The sequence below is a fragment of the Spea bombifrons genome, chromosome 5 (assembly GCF_027358695.1).
Source record: "Spea bombifrons isolate aSpeBom1 chromosome 5, aSpeBom1.2.pri, whole genome shotgun sequence".
NCBI classification, from domain to species: domain Eukaryota; kingdom Metazoa; phylum Chordata; class Amphibia; order Anura; family Pelobatidae; genus Spea; species Spea bombifrons.
Genome location: NC_071091.1, coordinates 88,748,399 through 88,775,613, shown reverse-complemented (window position 1 = coordinate 88,775,613; position 27,215 = coordinate 88,748,399). Strand labels below are relative to the sequence as shown.

At 39.7% G+C, this 27,215-nt stretch overlaps 1 protein-coding gene across 2 annotated transcripts in view; it reads left to right on the top strand.

The window, feature by feature from the left end:
* Positions 1 to 8,969: 8,969 nt before the first annotated feature.
* The window catches only part of NCOA2 (nuclear receptor coactivator 2), a 67,820-nt gene continuing 49,574 nt past the window's right edge, over positions 8,970 to 27,215 (top strand). Inside the window, exons 1-2 of one of the 2 annotated variants that reach the window (XM_053467755.1) lie at positions 8,970 to 9,137; positions 18,804 to 18,884. The gene's annotated coding sequence lies outside the window, so the exon portion shown is untranslated. Of the gene's footprint in view, positions 9,138 to 18,803; positions 18,979 to 27,215 lie in introns of both variants that reach the window. The other variant, XM_053467754.1, reaches the window with a different exon arrangement.

Here is a 27,215-nt window from a genome sequence, read left to right as displayed (position 1 = left end):
TACTTGGTTATAATTGTTATTGTTTTGGTTTGCCGGTAAAAGGAATGGTATTAAAGCTGTTTATATACTGTGTCAAAATGTGTTTGGCAAATAAATGGTTAAGCTTAAAATTGATGTTAAACATTAATAAAGCTGGTTGAGTGTCGCGGTGCCGTGGCAATATGTGGTCCGCACCGCGGACAAAATTTATCCATAGCTGACGTTTAATAAAAGTTTTAAATAAAGAAGTTTCTCTTGTGGTATTTAGGTGGGGGGGCGGGAATTGGACGTTACTTCATTCATGTCTTTTCTTCTCCAATAACGAAAGTGAAACTTTGGGTTAATAGCATATAGGACAACAAGAATTCTTCATTCAAGTTGTTAAAGTTTGGAAGGCACTAATTAGTATTTACGAAACCCCACCACCCCCGTTAGTGTCCGGCATGGTGACCATACGCCATTTTAGCCTATGAAAATAGTCGAAAAAAATCAGTAAACCTCACATTTTTTCAAGAAACAACGGAGAGTGTGCTATGGATCACAACAACTTTATTTGAGGTGATGCTTTTTTTGTTGAAAGCCATGCAGGGATAATAAGTTACAGTTTTTTATCTCTCAGATATTAACGGCATTTGCAATTCAAGTGTATGAAAATGTGTTCATTCCCAGGGGTGCAGACATTGAATATTACAATAGGAGAATATTCTGTAGCTTATAACTTTGGTTATTCAAGATACATCACCTTACTGCAGGATTTATATGGTAGTCATTGTCCACAGGAGAGTCCTGGTTTCCATTCAGTGTCCTGCTGCCCTGAGTAGTTGCCCCATTTGTACAGCTTTGGCCGGCAGTGGGGTCCACGGACTAGATCCCTTGATCCCCCATGACTGGCACAGGGTGCTGTTATATTGATGGGGGTCTTTTGCTGTACTTACCTTTTGCGCTGCCTTGTGCCCAACCTGGGGCAGCAACCCCAGCCGCTTCCGCCGTGTTCAGCGGCATGCCTGCATTAAAAGTCATGTCAGGCCTTTAAGATATAGAGTGTTCTGATATGATGTCATAGTCTGCCTTGGCCAGGAAACGTCACTGGCTATTGCACAGCTGCCCTCCATCTCCATGGTCCAACTATTCTTGACACGGATTGGCTGCTTGAAGCAATGTCAGGAAAGTCCTACTAAATTGAGAGGGCTTTCCACACGGGGTTCTGAACAGAGACCCCCACACAGAGCGTCCCCCGAACCAGCGCTGAACCTGGGTATATCACGTGCGGGGAGATGTGGGCAGGCAAATTAATCTGGTAGCCATGTAACCCTTCCTAACAGGGGTTTTGCTACCACAACAGATCTCATTAACCCTTAACAAAGAGGTACATCTGGCACTTACAGTATTACCTGTTAGTTTAAAATGTGACCTTTCTCTTATTGATGGACATAAAATGAGATCAGAGCCCTTCTGTCAGCCTAGTCTGCTCTCCACTCCTTACGGATTTTTTATTTAAGTGTTGCTTTTTGATGTTACGACAGCCTTCTGGGAATTGTCCGGATGTCTTTGAAATGGAGTCTTATGTGCAGTTTATGTTTATTCTCAACTAAATTACGTAAAGATGCATATGTGAAATATAAGATAAACATTTCTATATTTTTATTTTACCTGTGTGGAAGTAACACAACAATATAAATTACAATTTATGACAATTGGACATGGTGCATTGGACATGGTAGAACATTTTTCTCTCTCTCCTCTTTCTCTCTATCTCTCTCTCTCTCTCCTCTGTCTCTGAAGTTGTGAAATTGAAAGATGAATGGGAAATTTTTATAAACAAGCAAAGTATTATAATTAGAATGTATTACTTACCACATTCTCTTTTCATTTATAGGGAAAGAGATAACCAATGATTGCAATAATCGGACGAATTCTGGATACAGTAATGCCGTGTAGTTTAGGAGAAGCAGTGCACTCGTATATGTGATAACACAATGGCCTAAAACCGAAAGTTGCAGGCAAGCATCTTTATGGTAACGTATGTTACGTAACATGTCTCAGGGTCAGTTTCTTCGCAGGGACGCGGTATTTAGCCATGCCTGTTCCCCGCTCACTTTCTGACTATTTTCTGGCCACTTGTTCCACACTCCCCACACACTAAAGGCTTCTTGGTCTAGTCCGGCCCCTACGTGCAGCTAGCCTCAACGTCTTCACAAAGCCACCCCCCAGAAAAAAGAGTGCTCCAGGTAGCCAGGGAAGTTACCAGGTATGCCCACAATGTCCCTCGTTATCACCCAAGCCCTGACCCTCGCCCATTTTCCTCCCCCATACTTTTTTAGCTCATAATGTTTGCTGTGATGAAGCGCAGGAAGGCAAGTTCTATCAACCTACAGATCTATTGAAACATTTCAAAGAAGAAGTTTAATATTTAAGAAGTTCTGTATCTTCCAGACTACGGCTTTCCGTGGTAGAAACGGACCGTAAACTGTAAAGCGCTGGAAATAGGGAACCATGTATCCAGACATGTTGCTGCCGGCACCTAAGCCCATCGAGTATTTTATCCAAAAGTCGATGGGCATATCTTTTTCCTGGCTCGTGAGAAGATTAGATTTGTCTGAAATGTTATACAAATGCGTTGACCCCTGTAATGCTGGCACATAGACCTGAGATACAAGCCAACCATATTTTGCCCAACAATAATTTAAAAAGGCCCCTTCTCTGTGCCAGTGCGTGGTTTACGATATTTTAACACAAGACTGCACAGTGCAGTTACTGGCCGGCTGGCTGGCACTCGTCACCCACATGCGGAGGTATTATGAAACGTGTCCTGAGCTGGTTGTGCCATAAATCACTGGGTAAAAGAGCAGATCCCAGACAGCTCCCGACTGTGATGCCGGGCACTAATCCATGCAATTGCTTAACAGATGGAATTTGGTTTCTCTCGAAGGGATCATAGGTTGGTCACATATTGAAAGCGTTAATGTTTATGCAGGGGGTATTACACAAAGATTGCATGTTTTATGTGCTTGTGTCCTTCTATTGTTTCCTTCTAATGAGTGCAAGCGTTTGGAGAAGGTGACCAGGACATTTTATAGAGTAACTTTTGAAGCTGTCTTTTATGTAATCCGGTGAGAAGAGGCTTAAAGAGATGAAGTGTAAGAGGGACCACTGCGTTTTATGCCTAATTGTTGTGTTTGAATTATTTATGTCTTTTTTTTCTACCTTTTTGTTTTTCTAAAAATAAAACGGATCACTACGGCTGTACAGTGAGAGGCCTTTCCGCTTGAAGAAGCTCATGTTTGCACTGGTGACATCTCTACATATACTGCTCCCTTATGGATGGTTCAGCCTACCCCTGGCAAATGGCACTTAGGGAATTCTCTTAATGTTAAAGCAATTTTTAACAGATCAAAAATGCTGCTTGATGCATTTAGACAAAACATACCAGTGCCTGATGTGTGCCACACAGATAATGTTCCTGGCAAAAATATCAGGCAAAGGTTAATGCCAATGACAATACTAATGGTAGTTGTAGCATTCAAAAGCGGGTGGAACAGATGTGTAAAAGGTCAGCATATTTGCAGGCATTTATTTTTTACGCAGTTTGTGTCTTTAGCAATTAAACCCATTGGAATGAAACCCATTCATACACGCAGTGACTTATTCCCAATTAAGCTTAGCGCAGTAGGTCCAAGGGGGTGGAAGAAACTGGGGGCTGCCAAACTGGGAGTCAGGGGGCAGATCTCCCTTTTGGGCAATCAGTTCCCCCAATATTCTTCTGCTCAATGGCCCGGATACAGGGGAGATCTTTGATCTCCTCAACTGGCCCATTTACACAAGTCCGCATTAGTAGGTGCTGCGTGCCTTAAAGACACGTATAGCAGGGATATAATGTCATATCCAGGCTCTTGGTGGGGGCATCTGGAGGACAATGCACAAGGTCGAACCTATGGCAGCGTGGAAGGTAAATGCATCGCTGCCTATATGATCCTATGCTGCACTGTATTGTGTAATCCAACCTTGGACTGCATGCTATATGAATGAATGTTCTGTCTCATATATTTACTAAAGAGGGGTTGAGGATTTTAAGAAATTATTCAATTTAAGTTACTTTTACTATTTGGATATTTGGAATTTATAGAGGAAAAAATGGAAGATATTTGTGAGTGTTTTTGTGGGTATTTTTAACAATATACCATGTTACAGGATGCATGGTTTACTCTTAACTAGGTATCTATGAATAGTGTAATTTATATAGCATAACAAAATATATATATATGTTTCCCTGGTGAAAGTGTAAGGTGCATATATAATTCTCACCTTAATGTAAATGAAGCAAAAAACAAAAATGTTCTTGATTTAAAGGATTAAAAATTATTTCTCAACTAAAAATGATGATTGTAACGCTGAAATTAGTAACAAAATCTTGTAGGGATTCGTAGCTTTACACATTTTTGGAGTGAAAAATTAAATAAATTGTGCTGTTTCACTTAGCATGGGATATGCGTGATTCACCAGCATACATGTTCGATAAATTAATACAGCCTGTCCATGTTGGTCCCCTGTCACTTAAACACTTGTTTTTAAGACATTGTATGGTCCACCTTTTATTATATGAGGAAATCCTGAAAACCGGCACAACAACTTTGCATTAACTATTGTCACAAACGCATCCACCCATCTCCACCAAAAGGAAGGAGCCGGGATCAGTAGTTTTACAGATCTGAGACAGAGCTGAGTGTTTACTTGTAAATATATTCATTGAGATTTATAGGTCACCTGCTAACTACAAAAAAAGGGAGCATTTAGAAAAAGCAAAATCAAGTGGCTCTATATTAAATGATAAATATAGTTTAATTTTGATGATAAGATCAACTTTGGAAAGAAAAATAAATAAAACGAATAGATAATATTATTTAAAATAAATTATATATATATATATATATATATATATATATAAATATGGGTCTTCCTAGCATCATTCAGGAAGCAGGGTCGGTCTTAACGCCGGGCATCCCAGGCATTAGCTTGGGGTTCCTGGGGGTATGAGGCAGTGGTGTATTCTTCCTAAGAAGACTGGTCAAAGGCAGTAGCAGCTCCTTCGCCACTTTACAAGGGACTGATCACACTATTGGGACCAATATCCAACCTGCCCCTCTGACCTACCCTGATGTTCCCACATTTAAGGCTATCAGGCACCTTGTAATGCCACAGAGGGGCTACTGCACTCCCCGAGCTGCTGCCCTAGGCCAGAGCCCACCAGTGGGTAACATTTGATCTAGGCTCAGCCCTGTCAGGAACTGGATATGTATTAATTAACACAGCTAATACTGTTACAGAATACTAGATTAACACAAGGCTGATATGTTTCATACGTACATAATTTTATAATTTAATAATTTTTTGGGATTTATCAAGATAGTTTAACATGAATAATATAGGTACACGACTCAACATAATGTAATGTATCACTAATGGTAAACGTTTTCCTCTCAGTACCCTGAATCTCCAATACAAAGTGGCATTAATAGCCCAAAAGTTAAAAAGCCGTGTCATGACAGTAAAAGGGTATTATTTTCTACCATACGTATGCTACCCCCCAATACCATAAGAAATCCACACTCACTGGAATAATCAGCATGTGATGTATTCACTAATGCAGAGTTTACCCAACATCTACCCACCCTTCCTCTAGGAGCTTAGATGTATTTGAGCATATGAGGGGAGGACAGCCCTCCACTGCATTAATACTCAAATTAACAAATGCTTGAAATGCAGGAAATGTGTTATTTAATGAGCGTATCCCTCAATTCAAACTCTACAATTGGGACTTGGAGGATGGTGACCTAACGATCAGTGTTTGCTTGGGACAGCCAAATTATTAGCATTAGACTCACATAAAGAGAACTTTATGCATTCTTTACACAGAAAGTATCATTAGTATATATATATATATATATATATATATATATATATACGTATTAATACTATATAAAACGATTCACAAACCCTAAAACAAGGGTACCCTTCTTATTTCTGATATTTAGTGTTGCTTTGCTCAGGGATGTGCATTTATATAGTTACAAATATTTTTTTTTATCTGTCCAACGTTTATTTTTTTTTTCTGTGTGATCTCTTTATATTATTTTTTTATTGTTGGATTCTCCTTGAACAGGTGGATTGATATGAGGACCATCCCTTTGTGACAGCTTGAATCCCTAATTGGAGCGGGGCTGGTGGGACTTGGTGTCTTCTTTCCACTCAGGCTATGGTGGTAGGTTTTATTTCCTGGGGGAGGGTTTGAAATGGTCCCGGAATGGTGTACCTGCTCTAATTTGTCAGCACTCCTTCTGTCACCTCCACCCGGCTCTCCGTGATTGATGTGTCTTTTCTCCCCACCTCCCATGAAACATTTATTTGCATCGCCCCAAAGAGTATAATGATATTATACACCTGTCTGGAACAGCGACTCATTCATGATATAAAACAAGTAACAGAAGGGAAAGCACTATTATTTTCCAACACCCGAGTTCAATAAGCAGCAGCAGTTTTATATTGATAAATCGTGTCTTACTTTGGACAAAAAGAATTTTTGCCATTTTTAAAATTCCATTTTAAGCGGTTTGAGAACACGGTGTTCCAGAGTGTAGTTTTGTCTCCAAAGCCAGGAACAGTTGCTAATGTGGTGTTGCTTAATCACTATTTTTCACTGTAAATATAGGTAGCATTTTATTACTCTTAGAGATTAATCCATTTGCACGTAATGACTTACAGGAACTGTTGTGTCTTATCTTTTTTGACATGACTACTCCATTACGTAACTACACATATATATATATATATATATTATATATATATATATATATATATATATGTGTGTGTGTGTGTGTGTGTGTGTGTGTGTCCCAGCCTCCAAATGCAGAACCACTCTGTGCTAGGGGAGAAAGCTGTAGGTTGTGTGTCTGAGGGTACATGTGTGAGTATCTGGGTGTACTTGCGTACTCTGGCCGGGATAAGTCAATTTATTGTCCATAGAAGCTGAAATAATTTGATATAGCCTTCCAAAGTCATGTACTATCTGTATACTGTCAACGGTAGTGTTGACATTCAAAAGCTTTGTTTTATGCTGGTGACCCAACCTATAAATGATATATACTGAATCATATAGACACAAAACAAATGACTAAACACCAAAAATTGCTTATAAATATAGACTATATTTACTGCGCACAGGTCAGACCTTACAATGATGTTTTCACAAAGTCCCAACTCATAGAACTCTGATGGGTGCTCAAAAACATTTCATATTCTCCTTCATTGCAATTAGCTAGGACTATATATTGGGCTATATTTAACTTTAAAATGCAGAACATGTGACAGCCCGTGAGATGTAGGTGGCTTATTACATGTTAAGTTTTGTCTCATCTAATAAACAAGGTTGCTTTGTTTTCTTCTCAATTAAACTTAAAAGCTCTGGAACTACTACCAACTGTGGTTATGTCATGAAAGCTGGAGTCTGCAGGGGAGTTGCAGTTTCAGCTCTGTGATGTTACTCTGTATCAGTGCATTTAGGGCTGAGTTGGCTCTTATTATGTATAGCACAGAGAGTCACCTCACCCGCTGACCTATGTATTCGTTTTTGTAGTACTGGGGTCAGCACTTCATCATGCAGTGAAGTTGATGAAACTTCAACTCTCCTGTAAACTTCCACATTACAGAATAACCTGTTAAGGATAATTCCTATAAAACACTATAAAATTAATAGTAAACAGTTTGTGGAACCTGTGAGGATATATAGTCTTTTGACAGCTCAAGAGGGGACTGTTTTAGTGTAAATATTGACAAGTTGTAACATTCTGTTCTACTGCATTAAGGACATTATAAGAAGCGCACGTGCCCTGGGCTGCACCCTGTATTTGTAGTAATCAGTGGTGCTATTTTTGTAATAAATAGCAATGATTTGATGGTATCTCTTAAGATAATTTTTAATGTTTACTTGCCTGACGATAAAATATTCTCAGAATTCCATCCCCGGTTGTGTCTGTATGGATCTCTATCAGGAAAATCTCAGCTTTGATCCTGGGCCTCACTGTTTTTGCCCCAATCTCGGGGTGATGGAGTGAATCCTCAGGGTCACACAGTTCCCATTCTACAATGTTGTGATCATATCTAAGACTCCTGGCATGTTATGGTTGATACCGCTGCTTAAATGCTTAAGTGATTCAAGTGTGCCTTTAAATAATGAGTCAAGGTTTCCATGAGGACCGGTTAACACATTTGGCGAGTCACTACAGAGGATCTTCATGATGGGCTACTAAAGGGTTAATATTTCAGGAACCTCATGGTCATTTAGAAAGTTCCCAGATATTGAAAGGAACCTCCTGGTTTTGCTGTACATTTACTGAGGGCTGTATGTTCTAGATCTGTTTTTTCTTTCCAACTTGGTGTTCAGCATTATGTATCGGCCTACACTGGATCTGTCTCCCCATTGCTGGAGGAAAGGCTAGTGTAAGCATATGAGATCTCCCTGTTTTACTACCTGGCAGCAGACTGTCCATGTGCAAATTGTGTCATCAGACCCCTCCCCCCCTCAACAACACTGTGATAGCTGACTGTTCTCCATGAGACTTCCTCCTGTCACCCTGCACAGCCACAGCACTGTGTATCTGAGACTTCTAACACACCCATGTCGGGATACACATGTGTGGGAGTTCGAGATGGTCATTTCCAGCATGTCACACACACTCTACTGCACACAACAATGACATGTTTGAAATGTCAGCAAGAGAGTAACACAATGTATCAACTAGGATTCTACCAAACGGTAACGTAACTTGAGCTTTTGCAACAGGCAAGCAAGAGTTAACCTGTTATTGCCTGCCTGGCATGCACAAGGACTGGATTACATAAGGTACAGGGAACTGGTGGCTGCCCATCCCCCTCCTCTCTCCACTAGCACTGCTCGCTGCCCTGTAATGTGAATCTAGAAGCAGATGCAGGAGGGGGTGGGGCCCATCTCTTCCAATCAGCTCAGTGACAGAGGCACATTAGCTCACAGCTTAAAGCCACACAACGGAAGAAGCCCAGCTTTTATTCTATTTATTAGTCATTAAACAGAGGGTTAAATCGAAAAAGCACATGAGATCGCATCATAATCGCAGGCTCAGGAAAAAAGGGTATGTGGGCTGTTTCTACTCTCATCGAGAGTTTGTCATGTTTTCCCTTCCTAGGATGTGTGACTGCTTACTGAGTGTGTGACTGCTTACAGTGTGTGTGTATCCTGTTGAAGCTGTATCCTGTGCTTGTCTGCAATCGCCCAAACAGGGCTCCTCTTTAGAGTCTACCCCAGTACCTGCCTTACTAATGCCCTAGCTGCACCCCAGTCTGCTTATTAATAATGCCCATCTCTACCCCAGTCTGCTCCTTGATAGTGCCCTAGCTCTACTCCAACCTACTTCATAATAATGCCCCACCTTTACCCCACTCTGCTCCTTACTAATGTCCTAGTTCTACCCCAGTGCCCCTACTTCTACCCCAGTGCCCTAGATCAATCTGCCTGGCAGCATCTTTACCCAGCACATTTCACTTTAATAGCGACCATTTAGAAGAATCACCGGCCCAATAGCTAAACCTGGGTGTATTGCTCTAATTTCACACGGTTTCTGCCTAGAGTGACAATGATATTTTGGGGGCACTGCCCAGGGTATGTGTTTCGGTGTCTGCACCTTATTGTAAGTAGGAGATTCTGCACCCAACACTCCTGCACAATACTGAAGATGCTCTGATCTCTTCTTTGCTCCGTGCAGCTGCACCTCTCACCCACCTCATCTCCAGCTATGGTCTACATTCATGGACTGGAACATTAATCTTCTATTTTGAGATATTAAGGGACGTACAACGGGGTGATGAAGGCAGGTGTTCTTCACGCCTCTGCCAGATGTTAACAACAATTGTGTGTCTCCTCTTCCTCCTTATGTAGGACACCTAAGCCTATGCTTGGAAGGTTTGGTGAATGTTTGATAACATTTTTCTTCTTGATTTGATAGGGTCATCATTCTCATGGCGTGTGCGGGTGCCTGCTGCATCCCTGGTATAATACACCTGTCAGCACTATATAAATGTGTGTGTGTATACCATTTTGGGATACAGCATATACAGTGAATGAAAGTGTTGTATAGACATACACAAACCCAAGCGAATACACATTGTCCTTATAACATATTGCTGGTTACATGCGTGTTTGGAACTCTTGCTGAATAATCGTGTGGCTGTTTGGTTTATGGGATCTCTGCTTGTTTAAGTCTGTGATCCCGCACTGCTGTCTGCCGCACTTAAACCCCTAGCACTTGAATAATGTTATATGGCATGTGTAATATGTTTACTGTGTTCAGCCTGCTCTGTTACCTTGGCTACATGAACCAAATGCGCTAACCCTTTAGTGGCTGGATTACAGACTTGCTGTACTCTAGTTTTACATTAGGCTTTAGTGTCCTACTGTAGGTCCAAGACTTTAAAAAAAAGTGTGAAAAAAATTCTGCCAAAATATTTTTGATTTTGATTGACTTCTGTATTGCGGTAGTTGGGACGTGTTATGTTTTTGTATGTTGGGCGGTGATTCTCTGTTAAACTTTTGGTGGTCACATTGATGGAATATTGAAAGCCGCTAGGTCATCAGCATTGTTCTTGACAGCTGTAGTGGTTTCGGGCCCCCGTACCGTATTTCATTTTATGTGGAAGCCAATGTGTTGCTATTAGTAAGAATGCTTCTGCCTGACTTTCAGAACTCTATGATTGAAGGTGGCACCCGTTTGCTGTAGCCTGTGATTGGTGTGATGTGGATTGTTGTGTCCTTCCTTGTATCTTAACTAAATACCAAAATTCAGCACCCAATCAGCATAACCGTTTCCAGTAGTAGGATTTAACCCTCTGCTGGAAAGCTCCTGCTCCGAAACGTGTACATACACACACTGAGCCTTCCATAGGGTGGTGTGGGGCCCAAGGCAAGAATATTTACCCAGCATCCCGTGTGACCAGCACATACTGCCTTGTCACCGTGGGGTAGTGTGAAAACAGCACCATTTCCAGTTGCTCCGTTTCTAGACCCCCAATCTTTAGTTTATTAACATATTTTCAGTATGAGCTACAATGTGAAACGTTCTGCTAGAATCACCAGCGATTACACATTTTGGTGTACAGAAAGAATTAGATGATAAAATACAAATGTCATTTGTGGTCTTATATTCCGACCACATCACAGAATATAAATGAATGCTTTGAAATAAAGTTCCTTTACAATTTGATTATATCATATGTTCATTTAGATTGTAAGCTCTACAGAGCAGTTTCTGTTTCTTGACATGTTAGTTTTTTTTAGTGAAAATTGTATAGCACTGTGGAGTCTATTGGTATAATAACAATAATTATTCTTATTATTTTTATTGTTATTATAATAAATAATATATATTTTCTATTTTGTCAGTTAGTATCCACATTGTACGCATAACAGTCTTTTTGTTTCATAATTTCACAGGTATCTATAAACGAACCATGACTAGACATGTATGTATGTCTTTTTCTTTTCTTTTTTTTTTTTTGCAGAGATGCCTGTGGTTTTCTTACTTGTTTAAGCAAAACAAACATTGGTGGCATTCGTATATACAGATATATATATATACATATATATATATATATATATATATATATATCTGTATATATATCTGCATATGTGTGTATATCTATATATATCAATATACATATATATATATGTAGAAACATAGAATACATGGTGTGGTTCCCTACCCTGGTCACTATTGGTTTGGATACTGTGCATGGATTATTAAGAGCCATCCCATTGCAGTATTTTGTATGCTCGAGCTTAATCTGTTTATTTGGATATATTTGATGAGTAAGATAAATGGTAGACAATTAGTGTAATTGAATTTATCCCTGCACACATGTGACTTATTAACCCAGTATATTGAAGCAATATGTCAGAACAGAGCACTGAGTGCCTTTATGTCTTAAGCTTAGTTTATAAAGACATGGTGGCTATTGGAATCGCATGTTACGGCAATATCATTACTTGAAAGTCCCACTTGTGACTTAGGTAAAACCGCTAGTCCTGGTTCGCATCCCGCCTATGGTATAGCTATGTGGAATACAATTATTAAATATCAGATGTTTTTTAGTTTTATGGATACTGAGAACATCAACTGAATTTATAGCACTGCACTGGGATTACGTGCCCTATAATCACAAATAACACATTGGTTTCTATTAATATGTAGTGAAGATAAGGGCATTCAATAGCACAAATATGTGTAGGTATTTTTATAAACAAGGCATAATACTTATCACCTTAAAGGTTCCATTTCACAGACAAAATATTAATCACACTGTCTAATATGCTTAGAAAATAAGACCCGTCATTTCATTCTTTTTTTTTTTTTTTTTTTTTTTTTTTTTTTTATATGAAGGTTTACATAAAAGATACTATTACTGTTATATTCAGTACAATAGGTGGAACACATAAACACATAAAACCAATACACATGAAAATAAGTCACAATCTGTCATGTGTTTTAGTGAATAGACTATTATGAGAAGCATGGAAAGAATGTTGCAGTTTATCTGGTCGGAGTTTCCATGTAACACTTTGATGACATCCATCTAGCATGTATTGGATATTTCGATGTGGGATCAACAGCCTGTGGATACGATATACATTGTTCATCCGCTGATATTAGCAGACACTGCTGTAGATGATAGAAATTAAGTTCCATGTTTGAGCATGAAGTTGCATTACGAGGCTTTACATCATACATCACACTGCGTTAAAACTGTACCGACACCTTTTTTTACAGACCTGTTGTATCCAATGTGGAGACTTAGTTTGAGGAAGACCGATTTATGGATTTCTTTTGTTTTAAGGCAGTGATGCAGCTTAATCTAGGATTCTACAATGCAATGTAGATACAAAGACTTACACTGGCAAATTGTAAGGGACTATAAAGCAAAGCCACCAAGCAAAGTCAATTTCTATAATGACACTTCTCTGGCCACTACAGGGAGAAGCAGGCCCTGTGCCAATTGTGTATTCTATGAAAAAGGTTTTTAAATTTTCTCCATGTAAAGTATATACCAAAAATTGGCTTGATTTGCTTAGTAAGAATCAGGGTTGGGGCCTCTGTTTAGGATAATAGCTATTTCTGATTCTGACTTTTTTTGGGACACTTAATTGGCATGTTCTTAACAAACTGATATAAAGTACTTTCCTGAGTAGTTGGATGTGAAAACTCACAGAAGGGAATCAGTTTCTGGGTTAAAGCAACCCTGTCTGTGCTACATGGAACCCTTCACAGCACCCTTAGAACCCAAATTCATTCGGGCACTCTTTACAGATGGTCCCAGGAGCCGGCCAGCCGAGCATGGGCCGGCCCAAAATGTATCAAACATGGCTGCTGGCACAATGTGAGCCTAGCTAAAAGGAAGAGCTCTAAGCTCAGTATGAGCGTGGTGGTGTGGGAGAGTGAGGTATAAGAGAGTTAGGTATGATGTGTGATTGATAGATTGAGGTGTAGTGGAGTGAGAGGGTGAGGTGTAGTGTACCCACTTCTGATTGGTTAAGGGAGGGTTATTCTATTTTATTTGTAACAGACAGTGACAGCACAAACCCCAGTGTGTGGTTTCATTTATGAATGGCATACATTGTAAAGCTGAGTAACTTTTTTTTTTTATAAAAGTGAATACCTTAAAAAAATTTCTTTATTTATACATAATGCAGACTATCCTGATTTACCAAAATAACATCTTTAGCAGAGCCATTAGTGGTGTAAAGTATTGTTTTGTAGTACTGTCCATGTGCTTTTGCTGTGTTCTTCAGTAGAACATTGTCTTTTGACAGATCTAACATTGATATGTTTACAGATGTTGTAAATGCATATTTTGCCATTGTTCTGTATTATGAAGCTTTAAGTGCATACATTTCCATTGGTTTTTCTCTATTTGTAGATGCCAAACTACTGAATCACCACTGACGATGCCTGCACAGTATGATTCCCGTGTGTAAATACAGTGTTTCTAATACAGTCAGTGATTTCATATGGGAAAAAAGGGTTGTTTATTTTGATTCCACATCAGTACCTTCACTTATGTGTAATTACTCTCAGTAGCAACACAATGAAACAATTTATATGAGTTCTCAATGGTTTACCCATAAACTATTTGATCTGCTTCACAGCAGAAGTCTCTTGCTTATAGCAATAATGTGAATTAAGCAACTGTGCTGGGCAGATCTTTTTACCCCCCCCCCGGCCCTAAAAGAGTTATAGATATCTCTATGAATGATAAGCTCCATATTTAACTGAGTTCAGGAACTAGCAAGGAAAACTTTAATATCAAAGATTTACTGCCGGTTTAGTAGAAATTTGATGTCTGCCACAGCCAATGAACTGGTTCTATTATGAAGATTGGAGAGAGTGGAGTACTCTGCGGAGCCAAAATATGCCAAGCGAGTAGCGACACTGCACTTGTTGCAGTCATTGTGCTAGAGACGTGACCAGTGGTGTTTTTCTTGATCTGTTGCTTGTCATTGTGATTTTATGTGACGTGATGTTAGTCCATGGCTTGTGTAACTGTTCTCCCTACTCAATATCATTTGTATAAGATCCATCTTCCAAAAATTAGAGAATATTGGCCTTCGGTAAGGACAAAGGGTATATGCCACTTTGTGATTCCCTACCCACTGTTATGTGGGCTTCCTTATTGGCAAATGCCTGCTACGTTATACATAACTTTGAACATAGCACAGAATTAGAACTGCATAAACCTTGGGAAGATACATGCCCGCAGTTTCATTTTATCCTGACAATTCATTTTCATTGTATTGAAGGATTCTGGTGGCCATTATGTGCTGTATATAACCAGGACCAGACTGGGGATAAAGAAGCAGCACCTTAACAATGACCAAACGCTGGCACTCCTTCAAACGAAATATCATAAAAATGGTACAATTAATCTTTTATTCCGGTCCGTTGTCCCATAGTAAAAAATGTCAAATTTCAAACAAAAAGTAGTAAACACACCAGCCGATGGAACCCATAAATATCACAAAACAGAGAACCTGCTGCTGGGCATATCCAGCCAGCGGCCGCACCTGATATGCCACTGGACCAGCAGATTGGCTGGGTTGGGGGCTCTGTCAGCTACTGCCCCACCAGACATTTGCCTGGTGTGCCTATCCTGGTCTGTATATAGCTGGTTTTTTTGTGTGAGAAAAATAAAAAGATAGCAGGATGTTGCAAATCACTTAATTGAGTATAAAGATGTGTGTGCTGTGTCTCCTTGTTTGTATATTTCATAGTGTAATCATTACATCCTTGTCATATGTCCTAGTTAAATAATAGCTGCATGGTTGCATATGGCTCATCATGGTATCCGGTTCCACGTGTAAGCCGGAGGTTTGTTAATACAAGGTGTAAGATGTCAGAGCCATTTCTGGAAGGTAAAGGCAGGAGATGACACATTGAAAACGCCACAGTTTCAGGATAATAGTAGTGACTGGGCAGTGTCCTTTGTAAGATCACTGGGGTACATGTGATAACAATAGTTTGTCTTGTGATTTTATATAACTAATATATCATTTGGTGTCATCTTCTTTTAACAGCTGTTCCACCAAGCTGCCCCACTGTCCCGCTTTTGAGGGCAGTAGGGATTGTGGGCAGGTTGGGGAGATCAAAAAGTCTCCCCAGACTGCCCCACCGAGTTGTAAAATTGGTGGAGGTCCATGCTTTTGCAGCACAGACCTGAATGACATCTCCTATGTGGCCTCCTCGCAGTGCATTGAAGCTGTGTTCTGCCAGAACACGACGATGGGGAACCATCCAACGCTTTTGGGATGAATTGGAAAGGAGATTGAGAGCCAGGCCTTCTCATCCAATATCAGTGCCTGACCTCAGAAATGCTCTACTGGATGAATGGGCAAAAATTCCCACAGAAACACCCCAAGATCTTGTGGAGAGCCTTCCCACAGTATTGGAAGCTGTTATAGGTGCAAAGGGGAGACCAACTACATATGATTGTCTATGTATGTAGAATGCGATGTCATAAAAGTCCCTGATGGTTTAATGGTCAGGTGTCCCAATATTTTTGTCTATATAGTGCAGATGTAGTTTTCTGTAAATGTAGAGTATATGTATCTTGGTTTTCATGAAATTAAGAAAATAATATGTTTGTAAAGGTTATCGCAACATTATTTGCTTTCGGAAAATCAAGCAGATGCACTTTGGGGTGCAACTCATCAAAAGCTTGTCTTATTAAATAGTGGATGACATGATATCAGAAAAAGAATGTAAAATGTGATAACCCCACATTAATTCCACATTAAATATTCCATGCTTATATACCTTTAATACCACCAGCGGGGCAGTTTTTCATAGTACAGCTAATACCCGATATATTGTTACTCACAGGAGGCTCAGCCATATTGCTGTTGTACGTACGAAGTCCTATGAGTGAAAATCATTTGTATAGCTTTGAATGTGATGTACACCCTGCCAGAGTTTAAAAAGTATATATTTAGCATTGGAATTCAGGGCTTGCACAACTAAGCTGTGGTTTCCATGCTTATTTGCTTGTACCAACACACAGAATGACTTTTAAACATGATGGATTATATAAACATTTGTTTTCATATACAAATAACTACCTAAATTCATGCCTTATACAATATATTTAATATATTGAGTTATTTGTACCCGTTTCCAAGGTGACACCTTTACTACCAGTCATAGAGGTTAGGTTAGCCCCTGACGAAGCCATTTTGGCGAAACGCGCGTCGGGTGACTGCACAGAGGCTCTCCAGCGTTGCCCCTGGTAGATTAGACAGTTAGACTTTATGAACGATTGGGTTACTATACGTTCCGGTCGATGTACGGTGTAGGGAGGCATAGACTTGTATTTAGGACTTGTACATTGGGACACTTATATCTGTGCTATCCTATGGGCTCTGTGGAGTTGTGTTACTTATGTTTTATTGAGTGCTTTACTACTAATTATGTTTTTATGTGATTGGTGGTTGGCTGGGGGTGATGTGATTTCGTTTTCACTTTATTTTTGGGTTATTTTATTGAATATAATAAGAGTAAACTTTTAATAATTCATTAGTTTTTCTTTCTCTTTGTGATCGGTGTAAGTTAGACGGGGTTTCCCCACCATATAGCAAACTATGCAGCATTTTTTATTTTAACAATAATTAAAATGGCATTTGTAAACATTGACGATCCTTGGTGCCTAATGTGTTGCGCTAAGGACGCTTTTTGGTTTGCTAAGGAAGTCTTGTTCCTCAGTAGGGAACAGGTTACTGTCCGAGACAGGCTGTCACAGGCTGATCCTCAGCTTGCTGAAAGACTACTCCATCGTTGACCATCTTGAAGAGGAGGATTAATTCCCAATCCTCACTCTCCTGATCATCAGCCCTTGGACATTTGTCATATCAGCCATCGCCATGTGCTTTTCCCGCCTCAATGCCACTATTTTCTGTTCTGTGTGACAGTTTGGTTTTTTATGTAATGTAAGTTCTGTTCTTTAACCCTTTGGGACTATTAAGTCATCTAAAACATGCTCTGGATGACAGAAGACATAATAGTATGTCCTATGGTTTTTTGCTGCCAGTACACGGAAAATCAGAGTGTCATTCAGCATCTTTGGGGTCTTCCCTGTCAGCAGGAGCTGGTTTACACTAGAATAATGGAGAACGTCTGAACATTGCCGGCTGTGTCAGTCCTGACACTGGTGGAAACAATATTAAATGTCAAAAGGTTCCCAGAGGGGCTGATCACAGATACTGTGATCAGCAATACAGGCCAATGGATGGTGTTTCTCCCTTTACAAAGAAAGTTTGGGTGTTTTTTTTTTGCTGGTTTTTGTATCTAATTTGTACTAAATGGCAGAGCACACAAAAATGGTATAAAGAAAAAGCCCTATCTTTCCTTGAAAAATGGAAAAGGGAAATCATGGGTGAACAAAGATATGCTAAAAATGGCAAACCCTGTGTCACGAGAAGATTAAACACGTTTTATAATACGCTTTACTTAAAGTAGTGTTCTGTTGATTCTAAACATATTATTCTGACTTGTGTTGTTGATCTGGGATACATTAATACCCAGCAATCATTTTGAAATGCTAGATAAGAGGGAATTCAGGGGAAAAAAGAGGGTAAGAGGGATTTTCACCCATCATGTCCCATCAGTGTGTGGTTTAGTTCAAGGGATCGCTGCGATTTGAGCCTCTCGTATATCATCCTCCGCTTCCTCGCTGATTGGTAACAGCACTGGGATCAAAGTTTTACTTTTGAACCTTTGTACCAACACTAGTCAAATCCACTGCTGACTTGTGGCCGTATCTCCTACAAACACAGCCCCCTGCACACGTTTCCTAGTATTAATAGCGCCACACGACAGATCTTCTCGTCTTATATGAAATAAGAGGGTGTGTTTGCCTTTAAATACATTAGTATAAGTTAAAAGGTTAAACATTTGCTTTGGTGACAGTGCTAATAAAGCCGGTCCCCTGTCAGCTTCTAAACCGTATGACAGGGAAAGGCAGATTTAACAGGCCAATAAGCAAGTATATCAGAGGCTATGTTTCTAGGTAATAAGGCCTCAGGGATATTGGAAACCTATTATTATTATTCATTGTGTTAAATAGCACCATAATATTCCGCAGCACCGTGCAGTGGGTACTATTAAAATGTCCGTAATGCCCTGTTAAAGGTGGGTTTTTGTTGTTAAAAGAAGAACTAACTATTTCACGCTAATTTCCATTCTTTCTTATTTTTCCATCAGTTGTGGATACAATGTGTGAATTTCACGTGTTACACTCCTGCGTGAGCGCAGCCGGAGGGGCATTTCCATATTAAGGAGCCGGTGAGTTGACGCGGACGTGCTTTCTTGGGCTAGAAGTGGCCCAGCTTCACTGCGATATTGGCAATTGCTTTATCTTACAAATGTCAAGCAGAAGGTAACTATTGAATTGGCTTTTACACAAGTCTTCCTTATGTCTGGCACACATTGTATAGCAACTTATTCGGTCCTTTTAATTTTTCACATTTAAGGGACTCAAATATTGTTTTTTATTCACTAAAGCTGAAGTTGTTTGAAGTTCTCTATGCATGATAAAGGGAAGACCCCCCCGGCAAAGACCTTTCTCACTAGCCAGCGCCCATCTCTCCTCCGCTCCCTGCCACCTGGGCGCTGTGCACCCCGTTCACCCGCCTGGGCACAGCCCTGTGCGTGTGTCACACTCACCCGTACTTGTGTCACAGAATGACCAGTTGCGACAATGTGCTTTTGCATTGGACTTCCTTTAGGATGGAAATGCCCAGTGTCAAAATATCTTCTCCTTCATATCTGTTCAAGCTCTGTTCTTTTTTGTATTTCTAACATTATCTCACACAATGCTACATTTCATAATTGATTTAGCTCTCTGGCGTTGCACAGCTTACCACGATCATGTTCAGTCATAATAGTTATTTTATGTGGCATCAGCCAATGCCACACAGTCAAGCAAAGGCCAATGTGCTCTGATTGACATCCCAGTCAAACAAAAAATATTGATTTATTGACTCGTTATTATTATAAATAAAAGATTAAATTAAAAAAAACTCTAATGCAGACGTGCAAATTTGTAGCACTTTATGCCGTGATGTATGGGTGTGTAAATATATCATGGTGGAGCTCTTCAAACCTCTTCTCATGTATAACTCCAAACAGACCCAGACTGCCCATCAGGCACAGCGGGCAGATTTTACTGTGAGTAATCCTGGTAACAAAGTTACCGTTGAACATACTTGACAGTTTGTCTGGATTTAGCTATAAATTATTGGCTTATCTGGTAGCATGATCATACGACATGTACTAAAAACGGACTATTGCCAATTCTCAAAGTGAATCAGCTATGGAGACCTGTGGTTATCATTGTGGGAGGCTATTTATTTGCATTTGATATTCACAGCTTAATTAGATTTCTATGAAAGCCCATATTACACCGTGTTAAAATCTGTTGCTGGAAGTGGCAGGTCTGTGTAAGCAGTCCCTCTGTGCCAACAAAATCTCCTCTGCAGTCTTGCTATGTTACATAGAAACATAGAGTTTCACAGCAGATAAGAACCATTTGGCCCATCTAGTCCTTTTTTATGGTTATTTTTATGATATAATCTTCCCAAGTGAGGGTGAAATGGGACATTTTTGGAAGCTCGTTTTATTAGGGTACTCGTTAGACATGCACACTGACCAAAAACTTTTCGGTTTTGGTCCATTCTTCACCAACCCTCCCTCACTATCTCTCATTTACACTCTTATTCCATCTCACACTGTCTCTCAATGTCTCTTTACCTTCTCAGACACTAGCTTCTGTGCCCCTTACTCCTTTTTTGCTCCACTTCCCTTGCTTCTTTTTTCTTTCTTTCTTTCTCCTGCTTATCTACTCTGTTAACATGACCTCCACGAAGCGCTTCTGCCATAAGGTGAAGCCTCCGAACACAACAACTTCCCCAATAGGTGAAATGAGGAGAGGGCGGACTTGTGCAGAAGCGTTTCTTTCTCCATGGATCCGTCTGCATTATTCTGGCCTCTTGGAGTACCTCCGCAAAAGGGCTGGGCCGTGGAACACTCACAGGGACAGCCTCCTCGATATTATACTCGGGGGAGAGGGTGTGCGTGGAGGGTCTGCCCTTTTGCAGAAGCGCTCCTGGAGGCCAGGCTAATGGAGAGGATAGTGAGGAGAAGCGGGCCAAGAAAGAAGACAGAAGAAAGAATACAGAAGAACAACAAGAGGAAAGAGAAGACAAGTGGAGCTGTGGAAAAGGAGACATGGAAATGGTTGGAGGAGCAGGTATGGAGACATTAAGAAAGAGAGAGTGTGTGAGAAAGCATGAGTAAAAAAACAATAATATGCAAATGGGAATTCAAAGCTCATTTTCGTTTTTGTTTTGTTGTTGCTCCCGCCTCGTTTTTGAACATTCCTACAAATTAACAAAATTAGAAAGTTTTGTTAAAATGAAAGTTCATACAAATCAAAATAAACAAGTCTAGTGCTCATTATATTGTGGTTAATATGTTGACATAAGACACCTAGGGTTATTATAACCCTCTCTCATTCTCTTTTGTTTAAATAATAAAGAGAGGGAAAATAAGCTTGACGCAAATGTAACCTTTCCCCCTTTTATTAAATAAAGATTTGGTCTAAACCTCTTTTTTAGTTTTGAATATATTAAAAATACTTAGTTGGTGTTGGGTGAGGTTTGATTTTCTTTCAAGGAAGAGGTAGTGTTCATAATGTTCGCACTAGAATTTTATTGTATGTTGTTATACCCCACCATTGCTGATTGGACCAGCAGGTGATATGTACAAACACATGCGCATTAAATAACTGAGCATTAAATGGGGCTTAGTTGGTAAATAAAGAGTTTGTACTTGAGACTTCTCACTGACTTCACTAAACACTCCAAACCTCAGCAGGTTAATCAAATTATTACGTGTATTCACTAATTATGATATATCTATCTATCTATCTATCTATATATATATATATATATATAAATATATATATATATATATATATATATATATATATATATATATGATATTATAGATCTAGCAAATCTATGATCTAACTTTAATATGTTGGTGTCCTTCTATTACTTTCTCTTACTTTCTCCTCAAAGTGTTGCTATACGAACATTACAAATTCTATATTTTCTGCTATAACTGTTTTGATGTTTGCCTCATGCTTAGCCTAATAAGCCGAAAAGGCTTGTGAGTTTCATGTGGCCAACGGGGGAAAAAAAATGCTTTTGTCTGAAGAGAAAGCCACGATTTGGTTTCTTTTTCATTTTTTTTTTGCCTTCTCTAGCAGCCTCAGCACAGAAACAAGAGGAATTTTCGAGCGCCCCTCCCTGTCAGTAAAGAGGGGGGTGGCGTGGATCTCTCAGCACTTACCCAGGGATTTGTGTAGCTGGTTTGCCAGCTGTCACTAGGAGTAGAGGACACAAGATAAGCTCAATGAAGGAATGTTGTAACCTAGCGTATGTACATTGGTTTGTGTTGGGGCCTAATGGAGCGTACTTTGCTTGTCTCTTTTACGTTATGGCAGCATATGTGATCCCACAAAGCTGAGAGACTTCCGAGCTAGAACGTCTTCCAGCTAGAACTTCTTTAGTAGCCGTGCATTATTCCATGCCGTGTGTCCAGAAGTCTTTAAGCACCAGTTACCGTGTGCTGGAAAGTATACTATAGGGCCTTCTTCTGTCCTAAGGAACTCAAATCACAAGGTGCAGGCACTGCAGTCACAGCTAGGCTGGCAGTCGTGATTGGCTATGACAAGTCCACTTCCGTCAGACTCTCGAGGCAAAGTTCCTTGTGAAAAGTTCTGTGGGCAAGGAGCACATGCGAGGTGTATACGGTGGTTCCCCTCCGTCTCAACCTGTCTATCTGACATGCCTGTCCTGCACGGAATATTTTAGAGCTACTGCATTTGAACAGGGCCTGACTGCACGGTTTCGCCTGCATATATTTATGATTGCTTTTGGTGGGTCATCTTTGTTGTTTGGACAAACCAATACGTAAAACCTACTTTAAGCGATTTTGGGTGCTTTCAGGACCAAACGAGCGTGTAATACACTTTAAGGACACCCCTCTGGCAAAAAGAAGAGCTTAATGTATTGTTTTAAAAACGCTGAAAAGTATTGTGACCAAAAAACTGGCACGTGCAGCATGTGGTTTTGGCATTGCTGAAAAATGGAACACCTGCTAAACAAATTGACGTGTTGTTGACTTCAGTGACGTGAGTCTTATTGAACGGTAAACCCAGTCGGTGATTGGAACATACACACTTCTAACTAGACACAGCCCCTATAAATAATCGTGTCTAAAAGGTGGTCGCTCCCTGTTTGATGTCAATGTAGGCATCGAGCTCTTGTGCACATCACCGGCACGTTGTACAGGCTTCTTCTGCACTCCTGTTATTTAAAGGCCAGGTTCTTCACACTGGGTTTTTTTTTGAGTGACCGGCAGTGCTTCTCTGGTCCAAGCAGGGCCCGTGGTGGTCACAATTATTTGAGCTCCTGGGAAATGTTTTTTGGAGGTGATGCTGTCAGCATTTGGCTTGATGACTCGGGAATGTCTGCATGTATGCGTGATCATGGAAGTTATGTAGTTTATTGCTTATGAGTTCAATACAATGGAATGGAAGTGAAGGAATGCCTGGCCCTCACTGTCTCTCATGGTGTTTACACGCCAGTAACATGACAACATGACAAAGAAACCTAATGGTTAAATGAGAACTTTCACAGATTTTATCACAACTAAATTTATCACGACTGTGCCATTTGTTTGTCGGTATAATTGTGTAAAAATAAGGCACTACTTTACCACAGGGATGTCTAGATCTGTGGTAAAACTAGCAAAACTTATGAATTTCCTGTCCTGAAGCCCTTTCTTCCATACAGACCCCCTACAACAGCTGTGACCTAACAATAAGGGACAGATAACCTAATGGGGAGGAATAATCATAGATTCCAAGAGCAGGAAGTTCAGTGCCTTTCCCCATAGTGGTACACATAAGGTGGGTTTCTTAATACATATACATTGCTTACACTATTATGTAAGTAAATACACTAAATTAAACATGGAACATGTACGAATTTAGAAAATTGATAGATTTGCTTTAAGAGCAAAATAAATATGAATTTCTGGGATCCTAATTTTTTTTTTTGTATTTGAACATCTGAGGCGTTTGTAAATGGGAAATACCAGGAGTCATTTTAGTTCCATGAGTGGAGTGGAGTCCAGGAAATGTCATTCAACGGGCTGTAAATGTGATTCCAGAGCATGTGTTATTGTTATGATGTGACTTATGTGTGAGTAATGGTCAATACAGCTTTACTGTGTAACTCCTGCCACAAGTTACAGTGGCAGGAAGTGTTATTGTACTATCTATGAACAGTAATCCTCATTTTACATCAAGTTTGTTTGACCACACAGGCTTGTTGTTTTTTCTCTAACGTGTAGAAGTCAATTTATTTAGTATTGATTGGTTAGTAGCCCCAGGTATGAACATTGGTAATCAATCAACTGTTGGGTTGTAGTACATTCTTTAGACAAATCTGTTATTTAATTGTGGCCACATGGTGTGTATGATTGGGCTTGTTCTTTGTGACCCTGGGTATATTTAATATACATTTGCTTTAATACATATATTTCGCCCAAACACGGGGTTTGACAAAAGTCGTGTCTCCATGTGTTGTTGGAGTACAATTTCCATGAGCCATGGCTAGGCTTTTGCCAGTATTCTTTTGTAATTTCCAGCTATATTACATATGATGTTATGTTTGGGGCATACTATGAAATAGTATTCATTAATAACATTTCCTGGGCACTCATTAAAAGTGTCTGCACCATCTTGTGAGCACCAAGGTCTGGGTGTGAAAGGTGACACCTTTATTATTTGTGGTGGTCCTATGGGTACAGTGATAATTATAGCACTGTCTCGATCATTAGCATCTCGGGCAGGAACTGATCTTATGTTCCGCTGTGATTATTGTATTCAGGTTTTCCAGGACGCATCTTATCTTGGTTGGAGTTTGGTGCGATACTGTGATGAAATATGGCAACTGACATAGTGGTCAGAGCACTACCGGATAGGCAAGTTAGATTGCAGTCTGGGACACTGAGCTGGCAGTACATAGTTTACCGAGCTCTCTGGAAACTTCAGGGGTGTCTCTGTTAGTGATAAGAAAGCCATTCAGCCAAACCAGAGATCCACAACTCTAGTCTTCAAATAACCCCAATTACTGGTTTCTCCTCGCATTAAAAGCAGGAGAGTAATTCATCTGAAAACCTCCATGGCTGGTGGATCTTGTGGTAGAAAGTTAGACTCTTCACTGGCCCACTATGGATGATACATATTATGTTTAAAGAAATATTAAAACAATAGGGTATCTGGACCCCCTACTGGTTGCATAACAAGTCACAAAATTTTAGATTTTAATTATGCATTTTTTCATTTTTACAGCGGTAATTTAAGATTTAGATCACTTAGTCTGGTACATTTCAGCTGTAACCTATACATATATTGCAAACAGAAGTTAAAAATTCTTAATTACGTGGCAAGTTTATGGATATAATAATAGGACCACAGGTACATGGATGGTAGTCAAGACCTCGTAGTATTTGAATAGTCGAAAAAACATCACATCGGTACTCAAAGAAACATTACAACTGCGATTTTGACAGCAAGAACCCTATGACTCATCTAATCTGCCCAAGTTCTAGACTATGACCTCTTGTCCTAACATTTCTCCTCCTTTTGAAATATACACCCCCTGTAACTGATTTTGTTCTAATGTTCTGATCCTAACTAATTTTACTATTGCAGAGTTTACAGTAGGGCAAAAGACAGAAGCCCTTGTTGTAACCCCCCCCCCCATAAAATGCTGTTTGTGGAGCCAGCATGCTTGCCTTTTTTGGCTATGTACTTCCCTTTCCGGCCAGTTCCTTCTGGAATGCCTCCTGCTCCAGACTGTCAGAAACATTACACACCCTGCAATGACACGGGAACGAGGGATTGTTTAGAAACAGCACAGTATTTCACACATCCATCCCAGAATAAACATTTTAATGCAGCTCAGCGGTTCAGTGCAAGACTCTGAAAAGTATGATTATATGCGAGTGTACATTGGTAGATTGTCTCATCCGACTGTCCATTGTCTGGCTGTAGCCCCTAAATGAGTGAGCAATTCTCTCGGGAAAGGTCCTCCAGCTACTGTTCTTGTGCAGAAGAGGAATGTGGATTATGGATCTGCACACATGATACATTCTGCATTCTCACATCTGCCATGAATCGAAAAAGCTTTGTTTTGTGCTTAATGTTTAGAAAGAGTACAAATTAGGCATTGCATCAGCGTAGTAAAGTAGGTCTGTAATGTACTCAGGAAGCAGTAATTCAGCCATTAATTGCAGGCTAATGTGTGCTTATTAAACCATCTTCTCGGTTGCATGTTGAGGAGTTTGCACTAAAACATTCATGAGCTTTCCTCTGCGCGGTTTGGAAGTGGAATATTCCGCTTTAACACTTTCGAAAGGGAAAGTGAAATTTATTCAACGAACCAGAGAACTCATACTTACAAAAAGACAATTCATAATGTGCAGTGCTGCAGCCTCAAATGGTGAGAGATCTCGGCATTGTTGATGGACCGTCAGTTGTGTTACAGTATATTACACGCATACAACGTGTCAATTCCACGTGCTGCTGCCTCAGCACCGTGTAATATTCTCCCTATCTCAATATCCTTTTAGACATCCGTCTGTGGCTGCTTGAACACTTCTGGAGAGCCCTTCCCCCAACCAAATATATTTATTATTTTTATTATTATTACTACCATTTATTTCTATATTAGGAAACATGTTAAGGCTTTGCAAGACAAAGACTTTCATGTGTTGGTGGTTATTGTTGATGATCACATTCATATCGGTAGGTTGGGGGGAGGGTGATAAATAAAATGATAAAGCTGTGACGTATGGGATGAAATTGAATTCATTTGTATTATTATTTTTTTGCTTCTACTCTCCTTAAAGACATATGTATAGGGAGTTAAAAAAAAAAAACATGTCCACTTATAATATCAGGTCAACCAAATTTTTATAAGATTAAAATTTTAAAAGAATAATTCAGTACTTGCAATTGCTATAAAATCAGAACAGATAAAATGGCCCAAAAACTGTTTTATCTTATATTTTTTGCAAGAATCGACTGTAGTGATCAAAATCAATAGAAATGTATGTACAAAAAGTTGTGTATATAACGTGAAAACATCCCATAGTTACTGAATTGTATATTTAGCTTCTCGTGTTCCAACGCTACACTAGATGTGTCGAGAAGGTTAGACGAGTTTTGTACCAGAAGCACATAACAGGGGATATGCCTAATTTTGCTCCTGTATAAAGGGTGTTACTAGCCTTTTTAAGTACATATGTTGTTGATATGATACTGGTGGTTTATTTTGTAACATTTATTTCCAAAGTTAAGAAGTATTTTGACATCAGCGTACCTCTTTATACAGCTTGATTGCACCTTTTCATTGAAGTTGTACTTTTTGGTGTGAGCCACGCATTCCAGAAACGTTTAACGCAAACCAATTTATAATCTCAATTTTGCATGTTTTACCCCATATCTGCCCCTTTTGTGATTAGCATTGTGTC